This window comes from Mixophyes fleayi, chromosome 3 (assembly GCF_038048845.1).
Source record: "Mixophyes fleayi isolate aMixFle1 chromosome 3, aMixFle1.hap1, whole genome shotgun sequence".
Lineage (NCBI taxonomy): Eukaryota > Metazoa > Chordata > Amphibia > Anura > Limnodynastidae > Mixophyes > Mixophyes fleayi.
In genome coordinates, this window is record NC_134404.1 from 103850329 (window position 1) to 103871492 (window position 21164).

Sequence of the window (21164 nt, forward strand, 5' to 3'; positions counted from 1 at the left end):
TGCAATCTAACTACGTTCACTGTTCCTGCAGTCTAAAAAATTTGGTACTGCTGTATAACTCCAGTCTAGTGGTACGGTCCTGTGCCACATATAATTTTTTAAGCCTTTGCCGGGTGTGTGTGGTTTAGGGGTACGCTCTCTTGTGCTGCATATAATGGAGTACAAAAATTTGGATGATAAAGTAGGGAAAGATCAAGAACCACTTCCTCCTAATGCTGAAGCTGCTGCCACTAGTCATGACATAGACGATGAAATGCCATCAACGTCGTCTGCCAAGGCTGATGCCCAATCTCCTAGTAGAGGGCATGTAAAATCCAAAAAGCCACTAAAATTACCAAAAAAAGAAAATTAAAATCATCTGAGGAGAAACGTAAACTTGCCAATATGCCATTTACGACACAGAGTGGCAAGGAACGGCTTAGGCCCTGGCCCGTGTTCATGACTAGTGGTTCAGCTTCACCCAAGGATCTAAGCCCTCCTCGTCCCCCCCTCTAAAAAATTTAAGAGAGTTAAGCTGTCATCAACAACACAGCAAACAACTCTGCATTCTAAAGAGATGGCATCACAAATCCCCAAGGCGAGTCCAAGGGTGTTGGTGGTTGCGAAGCCTGACCTTCCCATCACTGTACGGGAAGAGGTGGCTCCTTCCACCATTTGCAGCACACCCTCTGCATATGCTGGAAGGATCACCCACAGTGCAGTTATAGATTTGGCTAATGAAGGTGTCAATGTTGTACACCGGGAGGACGATATTAGCTGGCGCAGAGGATGAAGTTGACGAGGAGGATGCTGATGTGGTTATCTTAAATGAGGCACCAGGGGGGGAAACAGTTGTTGTCCATGGGATGAAAAAGCACATCGTCATGCCTGGCCAGAAGACCAAGAAATCCACCTCTTCGGTCTGGATTATTTCTATCCCAATCCGGACAACAAATGTATTGCCATATGTACCTTATGTAAAGCTCAAATAAGCAGGGGTAAGGATCTTGGCCACCTAGGGACATCCTCCCTTATATGTCACCTGAAGAACCTTCATAATTCACTGTGGCTAGGACCATCAGCAGTCCAGGGACACCTAAATCCCTTGGTCCTGTTGTATCCACACCAGCAACACCCTCCTCGTCAATTTCCTCCACGATCTCGATCAGAGATAGTCCTGCAGGCCATGTCACCGGCATGACTGAGTCCTCTTCAATTCGGGATTCTTCCGGAGGATCCTGCAGCGCTACGCCTACTACTGCCGCTGCTGCTGTTGCTGCTGGTAGTCGGTCATCTTCCCGGAGGGGAAGTCGTAAGACCGCTACGTCTTTCACTAAACAATTGACCGTACAACAGTCGTTTGCCATGAGCATGAAGTACCACAGCAGTCATCCTATAGCAAAGCGATAACTGCATCCTTGACAGCTATGTTGGTGTTATACGTGCATCCGGTGTCAGCCATCAGTGGAGTGTGATTTAGACGGTTGATGGAGGTATTGTGTCCCCGGTACCAAATCCCGTCTAGATTCCACTTCACTAGGCAGGCGATACCCGGGATGTACAGAGAAGTACGGAAAAGTGTCCTCAGTGCTCTGAAAAATGCGGTTGTACCCACTGTCCACTTAACCACGGACATGTGGACAAGTGGTTCAGGGCAAACTAAGGTCTATATGACTGTGACAGCCCACTGGGTAGATGCATCGCCTTCCGCAGCAACAGCAGCAGCTGCATCAGTAGCAGCATCTCCGAAACGCCTGCTCGTTCCAAGGCAGGCAACGTTGTGTATCACCGGTTTCAGTAAGAGGAACAACGCTGACAACCTCTTAGAGAAACTGAGGGAAATCATTTCGCAGTGGCTTACCCCGTTTATACTCTCCTGGGGATTTGTGGTGTCGGACAACGCCAGTAACATAGTGCGGGCATTACATATGGACAATTTCCAGCACGTGCCATGTTTTGTCCACACAATAAATTTGGTGGTGCAGCATTACCTGAAAAGTGACAGGGGTGTGGAGGATATGCTTGCGGTGGCCTGCAAAAATGCTGGACACTTTTGGCATTCTGCCACTGCCTACCGCAGACTCAAGCAACATCAGAAAAGCCTGAACCTGCCCTGCCATTACCTCAAACAAGAGGTAGTGGCGCGCTGGAACTCCACAGAGGATGGAGGAATGTGTCATGGTAAATGACCAAATAACCATGGAATTTCACAGTAATTTAGTCTTGCGCCATAATGTCATAAAAGATAGAAGCCAATGTGGCTACAATGGGGTTCAGAGTTGTATGATCATTTGGGATACCTGTGTTAGTGTGCTGGAGAATGGCAGAAGATTCTCACCATCATCTAAAATTTACCTGTATACACATTGTGATTATAATGGTTGGATGATCCTAGATGAAATGGCATACCAAGTTCAACAATATATAAGTGTGAATACATTCACTGGAGCTGGAAGCCCCTTAAAATGCTGCTGTGGGGCACAGTAACTTCTAACCATTCCTGAGTACATTGTGAGCAACGCAATGTCACTGTAATTAGCCTCATATAAATAATACATAACACAATTCCCAAGTATTTTCTACACCCAAATATGTATATATAGATATATATATATATATATATATATATATATATATATATATATATATATACGGGAGAACTGTATATTTTCTCCTGTCCTGTATGCAATTCTCTGTGCAGCTTTATGTTCAATGACTATGCCATGTCAAAGGGTGTAGTGTGCTACAGTATATTCGTTTAGTGTGCTTTATAAACAATCCCAATTAAAGATGAAAAATCTCTGCCCTGCATACTTGTCAATGAGCATTATAGGGGCTATCCATTTACAAAGACCGTAATGACAAAAGTCAATCAGTCTCTAAATGCTAGTTATATAAGTAGAAGGCTAAAAATACTGTATTATATGTGTAGTGTAAGGTTTAATTTGAAATATTTTTGTTATATAATTATTTTAAATATATAGCTAATTTCTAAAGCACCTCTATGACCTTTGTATTAAACTCTCACTAAATATTGACTCACACAAGATTTTACTCACTAAAGTTAAATATAACCATGGAAACTGAATATCTCCTAACCTGATAAACATTCTAAAACATTTCTTTTCGTGTCTACACAATAATGGATGTATTTAGTTTGATATGCATTGACAGATACCAAGAGGTTAATTGAGATCCCTACTTGAAAAACTAAACTGTCTTTTGCTCAACTACAGCATTTCCTAATAAGAAAATTTCTAATTTTCAAAACTCTTTGAGGTGACAATTTAATTAAACAATTGCTGTATTTTATTTGACATATTCAGACGATCAAAGGAACTGTAAAGATCCTTGCTTCTGTGCCAGGTAATGTAAAATGTCATTTTATATTTACTTTCCACACTCTTGAAATAAATGGTTACCTAGTACGGAGTAAAGGTGGATGACATTTTAATAATCTCAGTGCAATAAAACTGCACAGAAGTAGAAACAACCATAAACCCCAGTGTTTATTATCAGAATTAATTGCAAAATACAAACCAGATGAACACAAGGACCAGAAATTCAAAAAAATGTTTTCAGACTGCCGTATAAAGATTACTGGGATTATTGTTCACTGGGTAGTGTAAGATATTTTTTCTTCAAGGAATAATTCAAAGTAATTCAAGAGTTGTAAGATATCATAAGCCATAAAAACTACATGGCAGGTTTGAAACGCTAGCATTAAAAAAGTTAATTGCATGCAAAGCATACCTAATGAATGTCATATTAGTATTGGACTGATTCCTTCTTCTCAATAAGCCTTAATAGATAACTCTGTAACCACATCCATATTGCATTCAGGGATACAATCAGAAAGTACTAAACTTTACTATTTGAACTGTAAAGGAGAGTCCTGTAAAATACCTAATATAACCCTATTTTACAAGCCATTTCCAATGTTAGCAATTTAAAAAAAAAAAAAAATGGCCTCCAAAATTTATACTGATTAAACACGGGTTGGGTACTGTTTCTCAATGGCCTAAACTTCAACAACACTTACCTCGGCAACTTCAGGGCGACGCTGTCATTTCCGGCTCGCTTCTAATGTCTACCGTTAGTTTAACTGACGTGAAACTAATGCATTGACTTAAGATCCCAACACGATGAAATGACGTCAGTCTGAGACACGACTCTCTTACTGCTGTTGTTAAGGGGATAATGGAAGCAGCCGGCGGAAGTAAAATAATATTTGACAAACACTTTCACATTCTACTGCCACTGGCTGCTTCCATTACCCCCTTAACAAGAGCAATAAGAAAGTCACGTCGCAGACTAAAGTCATTTAATGGTGTCGTGATCTTCAATCATTGCATTAGTTTCACGTCAGTTAAACTAACAGTAGGCATTAGAAGCGTGCCGGAATTGACAGAGTGGCCCTGTTGTTGCCGGGGTAAGTGTTGTCTGGGTTTAGGCCATCGGGAAAGTGAGTACCACCGATTAAACACATATCTACAAAATCAAAATCACTATAACCAGTGTTAAACAAATTATCCACCCTACCCTTAAATATTATTATTTTACATTTATTTATATAGTATCGGCACACTCCATAGTGCTTTACAATTTGGGAAAAAGCACAGTAATAAAACAAGATGAGGTATTAACAGACAAAGAGATAAGAGAGTGCTGCTCACATGCTTACAATCTGTAGGAAAATTGGAGATTGATATATGAGGTAATCAGATGGTATCCTGATCCTTGATATGGATTCTACCAGCTACCTAAATCAAGCCAATCAATCCACTAACATCGGGGTGCTCCTGACCCCACAGCAAACCTTTTCTTCCGGATTGTATTCTGGTCATTACTTGGATCTTTTGAGGCACATTTCTTCCTCCTCATTATTTCAAATCCAAAGAAATATTATGTAGCCCTGACCTCCATCTCATGTCAAAGCCTGAACCCTTCCTGCAGCCAGCTGCTTCAGTTATTCACTGGATCCAGTTGTCCAGTGCTCCAGAATGTCCCCCATCACCAGCTCCTTTAAACACACTGTCCATCTCCCCTTTCCCCATATCCAGAGTCCCTGGGAAACAGATACGGATTGCCCTCATGACTCAGACCTACCTTTCCACAACACCCAGCCATGTACTCCTGCTTTGGCCCAGCATGCCCCAGGACACAACTGCTCAGAACTCTGGTGCTTTGCTCCATCTCCACTGCAATCTGTGGCCTGAAGCTCCATCCTTCCCTGGACCTGCATCGACCTATGATTAAATAGTTAAGCTGGCATGTGATCCAGTGGTCAAATGGTCAAGAGGGACCAAACAGCTAATTCCTGTGGCTACAAGAGAAAGACGAGCCAATTGCTACAGGCTTGTGAGACTACGTTAACCATCCAGGCCTTAGCATCATCATGGCTTCTGTATTATCATGACCTATGCTCCTTTCTGGCCCCTGTCTTTGTAAGACATGCAATTTATTGATTTAATTACATCCATGCATTGATTATTCTGCTTATTTGTACCCATGTACCTGTTATTGTTTCAGACATGTCTTATGCTGAAATATTTCTCTATTTCTTGCAATTCGTTCTGTTAATTGCATCAATGCATTTATTATATCTGTACCCATTGTTATTCTTATTGTTCTCATATCTGTTTCATCTGTATGATTATTTCAGGCACCAGTCTGTGGCGCCATTTAAAGAAATAACGATGATGATGAGGTTAAGTGCCACGTATTGAATATAAATTAAGCCAGATTTAAAAGGTAAAAAGTGCTTTGTGGGGCTAAGTGATTAAGTCACAAAGCAATGTTGGTCTCACGCAGAGGGCATTTTTGAGCATAAAAAGAGAAGACTTTTAAGCTTTGTTTGAAACTTTGTACCGAGGGATGGTAATTGGGTAGAGTAACTTAGGGAAGTTTGGACGGTTGGGAAAGCAATAAGCTTGTCTGAAGGCATACGTTTTCAGGGAAAGTTTGAAGGTCTGGAGGCTAGAAGACAGTCTTGGGGCCTTATTCATTAAGGGACTTAAATGGAAATTTTATGTGTACAATCTGCAAAATTATTTTGCGCATGCCCCGAACCTGACCAAATGCCACAGAACACAGTAAATGACACTTACTACAACCTACAATTTCAGGGAGGGAATGGGACGGGGAAGGGATGTTTACTCATAGTCACACGCATCTTAAAAGAACTTGTTTCTCAGCCATATATTTCTGTGTGTTATCTTTTGAGTTTATATTCCACAGATATATTGGACGTATCCTGCCATGTCCTGTCTAGTAGAGCAGAGCAGACCTCTAGTAGAGTAGGAAAACAAAAGAATAGAGAACTCATATTCATTTGGAGGCACAAGAATATTATGCATAATCAATATGGATGGGGGGGATGTCAAAAGGTAAGAAATAAGGAAGCCAAGAAGAATCATGTTCAAGCAATTGTTGGGGTGATTCAGGGGAGCAACATGCAAAACAATAGGTTGACAGCATGTGCTGCATAGGGAGAAAAGTAAGTTATTTGGTTGATCTGCAAATGTGCATCATGGGGTGAGTGCTTCCAGGCCTGAAGATGTGGGTGATGTGGAGGCCACCAGCTGAAAACGGTGCAGGTGAAACAGTGTCTAATTGTGTGAGTCATGTTTCTGTTATTACAAGAAGGTTGACGTTGTTTGATAGGAAGAGGTCATAGATGGAGGTTAGTTTGATACAAAGCCTGCCTTCAATGGGGCACTTTTGTAGAATCTTGAAAGTGATGGAGACAGGTGATGGAAGGATAGTAAGAAAAACAATTTGTTCAACATTGTATCCAACTACTCAGTAAATCAGAACTCCCCTTGAGAAGTATCACTATATCAACATTACAATTCTACAAAGTGTATTTCAGGAAAAAATTAAAAATTTATACTGGACTTGTTTTTGGCAAGTGGTGCACTCTGCAGAAGCAGGTTGGAATTCTTGGCATTTTATATCTGAACTAATGTGTCTGCCATGACTTGAGAGACAATATTTTTGCTGAACTGCCTTAGTCACATCCTGGATGCCTTTGACTCATAGCAGCCAGAGTTGCCCTTTATTCTTAAGTCAGTTGTTTGCGCCTTCCACTTCTAGGGATTTATTTGCAGTTGGGACATGCCATGTTGAGATACACATAGGACTATTACACAGCCAAAGACATTTAGACCTACCATGTACCAACAATGCACTCCTACTGGAAAGAGAAACGTGATTAGTCTATCACTTTAAGAGGTGTCATTGTATCTCATCTCTCAATAGGCCTGATTTGTTTGGCTCGGTCATGTGGCTTCAAGTAGAACAATATTGAACATAGGGAATCTCCAGTCCCCTGTAATAAATACTTCCTAATACTTTTCCCTGTAATGGCGAGTTATTCCTCGCTACATCTGGTTACTGATCCCATGTTTGTGGCATAGGACACTGCTGTGATTCCTCCACAAGCAACAGAAAATGTAGGAAGTAAGAACCCACGCTCATGCCCATCAAAGGAAGTTACTGTTTACTGTCTACTTTTGTTGAAACACTATTGTTATTAGCATTGGTAGCAAAGTAGTATTAAGTATAAAAATGCATTAGCAGGTGAGCTGAAGGACTAAATAGTTTCATATCTGCAATGTCACTTAATCAGAGGCAGGAATATTTAAAACAGAACATTATAGATATAGTCTGAAACTCACATAACTGAGCAGAACGAATCTCGGAGGAGATAAATGCAGATGCATTTGCCAGCAAATAGATGCCAGACACAGAAACCAGGTACCTTTTATTTAAGTTTTTTTTATTTTTTAAAAATAATTGTATTTATTTGAAAAAAAGTGATGCAGAACCAATTTGCAGACTGAACTGAAATGCAGTTCTTGGTACTTATGATTCTGTATGTAACAATAGCTGTACAGTAAAACCACTGTTGTTGTATATGCCGAAGGTAATTCTCAATGGTTGTTGTCATTGTCTATGGATGGACATCAGCACCGAACAATGTATCTTGTTTAGTAGAGGTATTGTAAAATTTTAACCAGTTTGAAGTTCAATTGAATTTCACAGATGCTGTTTGCTTAAAGTGTGGAGTTAGATCCAGTAAGGATTGCTATGCTGTGCTGAGTGAGTGATATAGTTTGGGGAATTATTCTGTGTGTTTATTGAAGGGGATTCGTTTTTCTGTGTGTTTATTAAGTGTCCCTTTATTCTTTTTCTTTTTTTCTCTTTTTTCTTTTTTTTTTTCTCATTTCTGGTAGAGCTAGTGGCTGTGGTTTAATTGCATAAGTTGATACAGCTGGTTAGTGCAAGCTCTATTTAACAGGTGGTGGTAATCGATTTAATTGAGCTTGTGATTTCCACTGCTGTTTGATTTCAAGTGCTTTTTGTTTAAAGTGTGGAGTTAGATCCAGTGAGGAGTTGAATCCAGGAAGGGGTTTAATCTGATAAGTAGGTAGCAAAGGTTAGTACTCTTGAGTTCACTGTAGGCTATAAGAAGGGTTAGTCATAATAAGATGAGTGGTAGCAGGCTTGATGATCTACCTTAATGCATATCTTGTCATATGTATGCACACTTGGAGCAAGTGTTCCAAGGTTTATACCTCGTGGAGAAATGTGAGCAATTGGTCTCTTTGGAGGCCCAGGTAACTGATCTAAAGCAGACCATTGCAACATTGAGAGGCATTGCCAACCTGGAGCAGAATTTACAGCTCACCGTTGATGCGTTAGCTGAGCAGGGTAGAGCAGAGACAGAGGAGGATGCACAGGTAGGCAGCTGGGTAACAGTTACTAGGGGTAGCAGAGAGAGGAAGAGGCAGGCCAGTTCTGAGCTAAGCAATCCCAGCAGATTTTCCAGATTGGATGAAGATACTGTGGAAGGCAGTTCAGAATTGGTAGAGTTGGATGAGACTGCTTCCTCTAGCAACCAGGGGAATGGTCTTTCCAGCATAGAGGTGACCAAAGTTACTCAGGGACCCAGGCAGATTGTGGTGGTAGGGGATTCAATTATTAGGAAGATAGATAGGGCAATCTGTTACCGGGGCCGTGCCTGCCGTGTTGTCTCCCGGGTGCTCGGGCTCGGCATATTGCGGAGGTGGACAGATTTTTGGGAGGGGCTGGGAATGACCCAGTGGTTTTGGTGCATGTTGGCACCAATGACCGAGTTAGAGGAAGAAGGGGTGTCCTAAAGAATGATTTCAGGGATATAGGTCACAAACTTAAGGCAAGGACATCCAAGATAGTATTTTCGGAAATACTACCTGTGCCACACGCTAGTCCAGGGAGGCAGCGGGAGATTAGGGAGGTTAATGTGTGGCTAAAAGATTGGTGTAGGAAGGAAGGTTTTGGATTCCTAGAGCACTGGCCTGATTTCTCGGTCAGTTGCCATCTTTATTGTCGAGATGGATTGCACCTGAATGAAGAGGGGGCTGCAGTGCTAGTGGAGAGGATGGTTAGAAGGTTGGAGGAGATTTTAAACTAGGCTTCGGGGGATGGGGGGCAAGCAAGTATTTATGGGATAGACATTGAGAGTAGTAAGGAGGAATGTAACAAGAGCCAAGGGGGTGGAGAGGGGGGAAAGGGAGGCATAGCCGATAAGGAGAGGCCCTTTTTAAAGTAAAAATAAATACCTAAGAGAGGCAATAGACTTAATTGTATGCTTGCAAGAAACCTGACAGGTAAAATGGGGGAGTTAGAACTAGTACCAATGAATGAGCAGTATGATATTATAGGTATTACGGGACCTGGTGGGATGATACACATGACTGGGCAGTAAACTTGGAAGGCTATTCTCTCTTCAGGAGGGATAGGGTAAATAAAAGGGGAGGAGGAATATGTCTTTATATTAAGCCAGAATTAAAACCAAGTATTCAGGAAGTTATATACAAGAATATTGGTGATAATATAGAGGCATTGTGGGTGGAAATATCCAGCGGAGTAAAAAGTTCAGAGAAGTTGCTGATAGGGATTTGCTATAAACCGCCAGATATTAGTACGATTGAGGAAGTCCAACTTCTACAGCAAATTGAAAAGGCTACACAACTAGGTCATATTTTAATTACGGGGGATTTTAATTATCCGGACATTGATTGGAGTACTGAGACCTGCGGTACAGCTAGGGGAAATAGGTTTCTGAGCACGCTAAAAGACCATTACATGTCCCAATTAGTAGAGGAACCGACTAGGAACCGGACTATACTGGATCTAGTAATAACAGACAATGTAGACATAATATCAAATATTCAAGTAAGGGAGCACTTGGGAAACAGTGATCATAATATGGTCTCATTTGAAATTAGTTTCCAGAAGCAACAGTATAAGGGATCAACTAGGACTTTAAACTTTAGAAAGGCAAATTTTAATATGCTAAAGAAGTCTATAAAGAGCATAGACTGGGACAAAGCCTTTGAAGGAAAAAATATGGAAGAAAAGTGGGTTGTCTTTAAAATGTTTTTGGAAACATTCCTATGGGAAATAAAATAATTAAGTCTAAACCAATGTGGCTAAATAAAAAGGTAAGGGAAGAAATGCAAAGTAAGAAGGGTGCATTTAAATTGTTTAGGTCTGAAGGGTCAGAGGAGTTCTTCCGTAGGTACAAGGAATGTAATAAAACATGCAAAAAGGAAATTAGATTGGCTAAATTAGAAAATGAAAGGCAAGTTGCAAAAGAAAGTAAGACAAACCCCAAAAAGTTTTTTAAGTATATAAATGGTAAAAGGATTAAAAAAAAGATAATATAGGACCCCTAAGAAGTGAGATGGGTGAATTGATAAATGATACTAAGGAAAAAGCAGAGGCATTAAACACTTTCTTTTCTTCGGTATTTACTAGAGAGGAACAAATGTTAGGAGTAATACATAAAAATGGAAATGAAACCATGCCATTAGTTAATACTTGTGTGTCAGAGGAAGAAGTCCAAAGGCGACTGAAGAATATTAAGATAAATAAAGCTCCAGGTCCAGAGGGCAAACACCCAAGGGTCCTTATGGAGTTAAACTCGGAAATAGCTAGACCGCTATTCTTAATTTTCAGAGATTCAATCTCATCAGGCTCAGTTCCAAGGGATGGGCGAATAGCAGATGTGGTACCGTTGTTTAAAAAGGGGACAAGATCACAACTAGGGAATTATAGACCTGTAAGCCTGACATCAATAGTGGGGAAACTACTGGAAGGTATTTTAAGGGATAGTATTCAGGATTACTTGGTGCGCAATAAAATTATTAGTGGGAATCAACATGGATATGTGAGGGATAGGTCATGTCGAACTAATGTAATTAGTTTCTACGAGGAAGTTAGTGGGAACTTAGACCAGGGCAACACAGTAGATGTGGTCTACTTAGATTTTGCAAAGGTCTTTGATACAGTTCCACACAAGAGGTTGGTTTACAAAATTAGGGAACTGGGTCTAGGAATCAACATTTGTACTTGGATCAAAAACTGGTTAGAGAATAGGAAACAGAGAGTTGTGATAAATGGAACATTTTCTAATTGGTCAAAAGTCTTAAGTGGTCCTCAAGGTTCAGTGCTGGGGCCACTTCTTTTTTAATATATTTATTAATGACCTTGGTGATGGCTTAGAGAGTAAAGTTTCTATTTTTTCAGATGACACTAAACTCTGTAAGGTAATAAAATCAGAGAAAGATGTAGCTTCTCTACAGTGGGACTTAACTAAACCTGAGGATTGGGCGGCCAAATGGAATATGAGGTATAACATAGATAAATGTAAGGTTATGCATTTAGGTATCAAAAACAAGAACGCAATCTATAAATTAAATGGAATTAATTTAGGAGAATCTATAATGGAAAAGGATTTGGGAGTGCTCGTAGACAGTAGACTTAGCAATAGTGCTCAATATCAAGCAGGAGCAACTGCAAGGGCAAGCAAAGTATTGGCATGCATAAAAAGGGGCATAGATGCAAGGGAAGACAGTGTAATTTTGCCACTGTATAAATTGTTGGTAAGACCTCATCTGGAATATGCAGTACAGTTCTGGGCACCACTCTATAAAAAAGATAATTTGGAACTAGAAAGGGTTCAGAGAAGTTGATAAATTGATAAAGGGTATGAAGTCATTAAGTTATGAGGAAAGGTTAGCCAGTTTAGGCATGTTTACTTTAGAAAAGAGGCGTCTAAGGGGAGATATGATTACTATGTACAAATACATTAAGGGTCAATACAGAGAACTTTCATGGGAACTTTTTACCCCAAGGACCATACACAGGACACGTGGTCATCCTCTAAGGTTAGAGGAGAGGAAATTTCACAACCAGCAAAGGAAGGGGTTCTTTACAGTAAGGGCAGTCAAGATATGGAATTCATTGCCAGGGAAGGTTGTGATGGCAGATTCAAAAGATATGTTTAAGAAAGGGTTAGACAAATTTTTAGCGGAAAGGTGTATCCAGGGATACCACCGTTAATTAAAATGAAGGAATGAAGGATAGTAGTGGATATAGGGTAAAAATAGGACTGCAATATTGAGTCTGGGGGATGATTTTCACAATTCAAACAGATTAGCGGTTGCTTACTTTGGATCAATTTCAAATATAAGTGCAGGATCGCAAGAGATCCAAAATAGGTTGAACTTGACTGGTGTCTTTTTTCAACCTCATCAACTATGTTACTATGTTACAGATTCGCTGGCCACTAACATGTTTGCGGCATAATTAGAAATTGACCCGAATTTGAATTTGTGGTTCGTAATTTGCAGCTCATTCATTGTTCACAATTTGTACTTGCAAATTACATTTGTGGTTCCCCATTCACGTTCGAGGTTTGCTGTTCACTGTTCTTGTTTAAGATTCACCATTAAACCAGGTTCAAATTACTGTTTTAAAATATTTTTATTTTTAAGTCAATATTTAAATAACATTTCTAAATAATTACAAAATACTTTGAAGATTTTAATTTGAACGGTGGACACTACTGTGTTTGACATTGGGCATTCATGATTTGCATTCAAGGTTTGCTGTTCACCAGAGAAAACAGCCAATTAAAACCTGAACATAGTAAAAGAGGTTTGAATGAAGTCCAACAGACATGAAAACTGTTCAACTTTCTTAGCTATATATCAGATCTAGGTATGCACAGAGTCTCCTTGAAAAAGACCAATTTAATGAATGAAACGCGTTGGTGGTTTATTATCTGATTCCCATCTGTTATCAACGTAAGTTTATTTTTATTGGATTTATGTAAGTGCAACTCTTTGATCATTAAAGGATCTTTAGTGATAGTTTCACAATGGTTTGCCTCTTTTCCTTATCCCCACATGAACATCTCCCGTGAGCTTACTGTCTGATGTATCATCTACCCACTGGCCTTTCTGAGTCAGCTGACTAATTTGTATGAGAAGTCAGGTGAGTAGATACACAGAGGACCGAGGATTTGGAGAGTGCGAGCTGTGACAGCTTGAATCAGATGCATTACTTCATGCGCATGATGCCTTCTGTAAGGTAATTAGATCTTTTACCTCACATTCACGACCCGAGCCAGACTGTCAACACTGTTTTATTCATATACAACCTTGGAACTATCATTGGACAATTGTCATTGATTCTAATGTGCTATCAGACTCTGAGTCATTTACATATACATGATATTCAAGTTATTTGGTTGATAAAAATTGTTCTCTGTTTTCTTATTGCCCTCTAGTTGTCATAATCATCATCATCACCATTTATTTATATAGCGCCACTGATTCCGCAGCGCTGTACAGAGAACTCATTCACATCAGTCCCTGCCCCATTGGAGCTTACGGTCTAATTTCCCTAACACACACACACAGACAGACACACACACAGACAGACACACACACACAGACTAGGGTTAATTTTTGATAGCAGCCAATTAACCTACTAGTATGTTTTTGGAGTGTGGGAGGAAACCGGAGCACCCGGAGGAAACCCACGCAAACACGGGGAGAACATACAAACTCCACACAGATAAGACCATGGTCGGGATTTAAACTCATGACCCCAGTGCTGTGAGATAGACGTGCTAACCACTTCGCCACCGTGCACCATTTCAATTTTGTTTTGAATGTACTTTAACGGCGTGGTTAACCCCAGATTTGTGTTGCTCGTTTGGACAGTCTGTCATATCATTAAATGTGTTGCGCCTATCATATACTATTGTATTATACTGTTACACTGTCTGCCTATAGAGCCGCAGGTGCCCGTGGCTGTCAAAAGTTTAAAAATAGATAAATGTTCCCAAAAAAAAAGCGTGGGATCCCTCCTCCCGACCACTATTAACCCTAGTGCTGCCAGTCTACTGCTTTTTGTGTGGAAATAAGGGAAAAATTTGTGTGGGGTCTCCCCGATTTTCATGCAACCAGCACTAGGCAAACAAGGCGGGGTGGGTGGCACTATAGCAGGGGGACAGGTAGCAGGGGTCCCCCTGCCATAGCGACAACCAACCCTTGGCTGTTCAGCTAGGCTGGATTCCCTAGGGAGCAGGGTCCACCGAAAAAAACTAACAACCCCCCCCCCAGGCTGGTTTGCCTAGTGCTGGTTGCATGAAAATCGGGGGGACCCCACGCTTTTGTTTTTAAAACATTTATCTATTTTTAAACTTTTGACAGCTGTCGGACCTCTGGCTGTATAGGCATACAGTGTAACAGTGATGTGATTACTAATCACGCTGTTAGGAAACACAGGAGAGTTAGGTAAACATGGAAGACTTGGGGACTAAAATCGTGGGTTATGACCCGCAATTTGGGCTGAACTGTACTGTTTGGAAATTCAGCTGAACCGTACTGTGTGGCAACTCGGGATAAACTTAACTGTGTGGCAACTCGGGATGAACTGTCAGCGATGTTTCTGGAGTGGACTGGAAGGACAGGGACCTCTCTGGATTGGACTGGAGAGACAGGGCCCCCTCAGAAGCAGACTAAAGGGGCAGGGCCTCTTCTGGAGTGGACTGTAAGGACAGTACCCCCTCTGGAGTGGACTGTAAGGGCAGTGCACCCTCTGGAGCGGACTGTAAGGACAGGGTCCCCTCTGGAGCAGACTGTAAGGACAGGGCCCCCTCTGGAACATACTGTAAGGACACGGCCCCCTCTGGAGCATACTGTAAGGACAGGGCTCCCTCTGGAGCGGACTGTAAGGACAGGGCCCCCTCTGGAGCAGACTGTAAGGACAGGGCCACCGCTGGAATGGACTGTAAGACCAGGCAGGCACCCGCGGGACAGGCGCCTGGAACTAGCGCCTCGGGACAGGTGGCTAAATCTGGTTGACTAGACCTCATCCCAGGGAGCAGAACAGGTTGAAATTTAGAAACGGAAAGTGAAGCACGAACAAATCTGTAATGCGAAGGAGAGTGTCACAAACAGCACTCACCTGAGTCTGCGTGATGCATATGTGACACAGGGTTAACCACAAAAACAACCACCTGGTCTGACTAAAATGATTAAATCCTTCCCTATCTATGCCACCCACTAGCTTTGCGATACTAATTATGCCATCACCAAGATTTTTTCGGACAAGAGCTGACACTCTTATTTAGGAAGCCTTCGGTTCTCCCTAGCATTAATCTAACACAATTTACTTTAATCAGAGTTCACATAAACCACAAGGTTTGCACAGTTTCAATTATGTAGCGTCTGGACCAAACTGTCGCATGACTTCGTAAGAACACAGAGACTAGAACTTATTAAGTGTAATTTAATATGGAAAATACATCCACAATGCTTAAGATAAAACAGATAATGAAGGACATACAAATATAGTGCAATTGTTTCTTATGAAATAAAAAGGATGAAACACAGAATTGATACCTCACTTAGAATCAAGTTTCTGGTGCTGGGAGAAGCAGGAAAAATGGGACCTCTTCAATCAAATGACTCCCTCAGAGTGAACCAAGACTTACATTTACTCTATAGTTTTAAAACCCTGCTACAGGACCCCCCTGCCCCCTTTCCTGTGAGGTCAGAACCAACAGGATGGTAGAATGCAAATTAGGGTTTTATGACTCTGCTGTTGGAATACCTTTAAGTCAAGTTTTCTTTACACCGTCCTAACTTTTGAACAGTATGGTTTACAAACATGATTTTACCTCCACACAACAAGTCATAAGTTTCCCTTCATCTGCATACCACACATGCCTCTGGTAGGTATGATATTGGAGAAAATGAGATGATGTTTTCCTGTGACCCTATTCAGCTTGAATCTGTCATTAACATACAACCCTGTCTCTGCAGTCGGCATGTCTGGGGCTTCCTACACATGTGTTAGATTTCATTGTCTTGCAAGAGATATCCTCAAAGGCTTTCACATTTGCGTTCTGCCATAAATGGTGAAAGGTGCTACCCTTATCTACCAGCCCCCTCTGGGTAGTTTAACATACACAAAACCCATTGATCTAACAGCTTCTAAGAGAACCATGTCACACTATTTCTAGGAAGTAATTTGCAAACATATATTTGCAGATTTATGCCTAAAAATTAGCTTGCACATGACAGAGAGTAAAAAGAAGACAGTTCTGTAGGCTTTTGTGTGGTCTGCGGTAAAAAGTGTACATCACTGTCATACTAAATTTGTTAGTCCTTCTGTGCCGCTGCTCCTCTTCTGTCAGATGGAAGAGTGGTCCACCTGCTAATCTGGAGTTTGTTATACAGTAGTTCTTAGTAAAATGCACATTTGTAATAGCACTGTTATGAGGTGCAGTTTGCACTGATTCAGAAAGATGGTTAAGGCAAATCAACAGTATTTGAATTGAGAGAAACAAAATCTGAGAATCTTCTGAGTGGGTCCGTAAGTAAAGCAGAAAAATTAGCTAGCTGAGATGGTAACAAAATTATATCTGCTTGTAGAGTCTGTAGCAGAGGCAATTCAGCAATTTGTAAGGCAGACATGTTGCAGGAGAAAACAAATGGAACAATTGTAGTAAGAGTCTCAGGAAATAAAAATTGGAAGTAGAACTTTCACATGGCTCCAAAGTTGTTTTCTGGGCTGGCCATCCTGTTACAATTCTGCACCACGAACTAGGTCCTTGTAATTACAGCCATGGAGCCAGACATATGTTGAAAACATTAAACTGTTTATTGCATTGAAAACACAAGCCCATGTGAAGCAATGTAAACACAGACTAGGTCAGTGACTAAACAGACTTTCAGGTATTGCAGAATAACAGTTATAATGCAGAAATCATGTTTACCTCCAGGAGACCAAATACAGGTGAGTGCTAAATGCTACATAGAAGCAGGAACTGCCTAAGCAAGGATTTCCACAGGAACAGAGAAAAGCAAGGCAATAGTCCAAGGGCACAGAACCATAAACAGGCACAGAAACATTAATGTCCAGCAAAGGAAACTGGGAGAGGCAGGCATATATAGGAGACAATCAGGTGCGAATGATTAACTAGTACAGCTAGTTAATCTCTGATAGTGGGATGAGAAGGCAGAATAGCAGTACCTCTAGTGGTTCACAGGTACTGCAGGGTAAATACAATAGCAAAGTCCAATATATTCCCAGAGGCAGGAGCTGCCGAAATAAAGCAGCATCCTGAGGCAGATCCTAACAATTAGTAGCACAAATAGACTATATTCATGTGAATGCAATTCATCTTTGAATGAAAATGACACTTACTGCTGCCTACGACATGAAGGGTGGAATGGGGGAGGCTGTTGAACATAGCAAAAGTACAGAAGAGGTGTTCCCAAGTAGATGTGATCGAGTCAAGTCCAGCCATATGCAGAAGTACACTCTTTTTCAGATGTAAGATTTGCATCTACTCCAGAGCATGTGTAAGTGACGGATGATAGGGATGACCAGGTACAGCATTCTCTCTCACAATCTAATGAGATGTTGACAACTCACCTGAAACTATTCATCTTAACAAACAACATTATAAGCTCATGGCAGGTTCATACGCAGGTTCATACCCCACTCCAGAATCCAAGACTTTTCCTGTGCAGCCCCCCTTCTCTGGAATGACCTCCCTCGTTCCATCCGTCTCTCTCCTACTCTGTGCTCCTTCAAATGTGCACTCAAAACTCACCTCTTTCTCAAAGCCTACCAACCATCTACTTAACCCCCATCTCCTCCCTTTATCTCATCCTCCCTTCTCTCCTCTTGCCTCAACTGGCTCCTCTTGTGCCTGGTCTGTTTACCCTCCCTTAGGATGTAAGCTCGTATGAGCAGGGCCCCCTCCCCTCCTGTCTCCATACCTGTTCTTCCGCTCCGTCTTTACTGCATATGACTGGCTGGAGTTTCTGAAGTATTGGTACTTTTTGTTCATTGTTCTGTATGGTTTCACCCTGTATAGTCTACTGCTAGTACTGTGTGCGGCGCTGCGGATACCTTGTGGCGCCTAACAAATAAATGATAATAATAATAATAATAATAATAATACCATTGTGTCATTTTGTTTCAAACTAAAATGAAAAATTTAAATAAAACGGCAGATTGTAGATGCTTCACTTTCACTGCACCAAACTACACTCACACGTTAAGTTTTAACTAAACTTATAGTAAAATAAAGACACTGACATCAGATTTGTTGGAAAATGAATAGGTCACAGTTTATTAAAAACAAGTCAGCTAAAATAATGGAAAACAAAATAACATCATACCCATGTGTGTTTTTATCCATAACAATAACATCCAAGTTTTTGCATCATATAAGAAGATTTCATAACACACAGTCATTTCACCTGTGAAATGTATATTTTTTTGGTGTCATGTGTGTATATGTGAGGTCATGTAGAGAAAATATTACACCAAATGATTTGACAATAATATTACAGAAAATACATAGTAATCTTGAATACCTGGCCAGATTATCCAATAGGCAGACTATGTTGCAGTCTGGGGCACTAGCTCTTGCTGGGTTTGCTTTCACAAAATTCACAATCTCATTTGTTAAAAGGCAAGTGGAGATTAATTTAGAGCACAGTTGGTGGAGGTGTTCTGATTTATTTAGTCACAATGTTACAGTAATTTGAATAGTAAATGCATGTATTCTGATCTGGAAGTTACCTGGGGGGAGATTGGTGTGTGGCTGGGAGAGGTCACTCATTGGTATCAATCATCTAAACAAGCCAATGCTGTGCACTCCAGAGAGCTGAGGTCTATGTGCACCATGGGACCACCGCTTGTTTTGTCTGTGGTAGTCTCTCAATTTATCCTTAAGTCTTCTTTTATAGTCTTACCACCTGTGTGAAATGTTCAAAGTGAATTAAGTTGCAATGTATACTGGTAAAACAAATTTAAAATACTGTTACACACATCCATGTAGATATAAATCTAATATTTTATTAAGCCAACAGGTCACACAATAATCACAGACTGCTACACAGCCATAATCAATATTATACACTTAAAACAGTTTGCAATGTAAGTTTGCAAATATTTAAATTGCTATATTTATAAAAGGTTTTAGTTTCGGTATTCCCATGCCTTACACAACAGTGTTGTGTTTACAGTAATGCTCCATGTGTGGTATCTGATAATAGACATTGAAACCTAACATTATATCTATCTAGGTAGGAGAAATAGAGAAAATTTAATAAAAAACGAATGCATATTTCTTCAAACAGAATGCCGCCATCAAAAGGAGACCAGCGAGAAGGTCATGGAGGAGCCCCAGGAGGGGGTCCTGGAGGAGGGCCTTTCTCAACCACCGAAACAACCCCTTATCCCACCTCCAGAGGAAACCTTTCCCCCTCCCCTGAAGGAAACCTGGAGGACTCCTGGAAGGGACTCCTCATTATAGTAGTGGAGCTCCTGGTGGAGGAGGCAGATAGTCCATCCAGGCCCCTGAAGAGAAGTATCTGAATTTTATGTTATGTTAGTATTTTCTTTTTTTTTCTTCATAAAAGTGTAGGCCTAAAAAATTATTTATATAATAAATGTGTCATTGCCTAGGCCTTGATAAACTTTACAATTCCAAAGGTTTGTTTGTCAAGCAATTCCACCCCTGCTCCTAATATATCTGCATGTGCATCCAAAATGCAGTCCTCTGGCTAGCACTGTATTTACAGAAAGATGAATGTTTTAGAGAATTTCCATTATTCTAGCTTCACCAAGCTAGAATATGTGGCCCAAATTTACACCCATAGAGCCAGGATATGTTAGCAAAATGTCATAATGTTGTGAAGTTAAATGTTTTGTTTTCCTTTGTTCTCCAAGTGCACAGGGAACACCGCCTGCAGATATACTAATTCAGAAAATGTAACAAAATATTTAGATTGATTTAAAGAGCATTACAAATATTTTTTGTTAGATAGGTTAAAGTTTATATTAGGTTAAAGTTTTAGTTAAGTTTGTTAAAGTTTTTCTTGTGTAAGTTAATGTCTGAATTTTTGTTGTTGATATTTAAGAAAAACCTTTGTGTGTGTTTTATTTTTTCAAAGGAAATGTTTAATAATGTATTTGAGGTTGTAATGGGTTTTTGCATATCATGGAAGATGGCAAAAAAGATTAAGATAATACAAATGAGAACAACAAGGCAGCTGCATAAAGTTATAAAGCCACAAATCTGCAATTTTCAACTGGATGACCGAGTATAAGTGCCAACTATTTTACAATCTGATGCCAGTACCCAGGTCTACCATTAAGACTGTGTAAGGAAAATCAATAACACCGTCAATCTTTCATGCCATAAGTAAAATCTAATATGTCAGTGATAATGACCAGTAATATTATTATGCTAGTTATAATTTATATCAACTTGTAATGTGCCAGCAAAAAACTTATAATATACCAGTGATAATTTGCTATATACTGAAATATGCCAGTAATAATACCGACAATTATATAGCATACCAGCAGTAATGTAAAGATCTAATATATACAATGCAAAATATAATGCTTGGTAAGGTGTAATCTGTCATTAAATGACACCCAGCAATGTGATATGTCATTGGTAATGACCAACCTGCAAGCTCTAATATGCACGTGTTAATATCCTCTAAGATCATAGTGCAGGTTGTTGTGCTAATGCATGTAAAGAGTTATTATGCAGTAATGAAACATGAGAATTTAGGAGTACTAAGGTGAATGAATGTGATGAAGGATTTGCACTCCTGTGCTTTCCTCTATCAACCAGGAGTAATAAGGTAGTGTGTAGGGCAATAAGGACCCTTTGCTCGCATATCACATACAGGAGCAAATAAAAATGCAATTATGCATGCTTTAGGTTTTCTGTCATGTAAGTGAGTTACCACCCTATTCATCAAGTACCGTATTGCCCATGTGGGCTCGAACCT

At 40.3% G+C, this 21164-nt stretch overlaps 1 long non-coding RNA gene across 1 annotated transcript in view; it reads left to right on the plus strand.

The window, feature by feature from the left end:
* Nucleotides 1-20194, plus strand: part of LOC142142729 (uncharacterized) — a 66975-nt gene extending 46781 nt beyond the window's left edge. Inside the window, exon 3 of the long non-coding RNA XR_012689302.1 lies at nucleotides 19494-20194. This is a non-coding gene — a long non-coding RNA (uncharacterized LOC142142729). The remainder of the gene's footprint in view (nucleotides 1-19493) is intronic.
* Nucleotides 20195-21164: the final 970 nt, after the last annotated feature.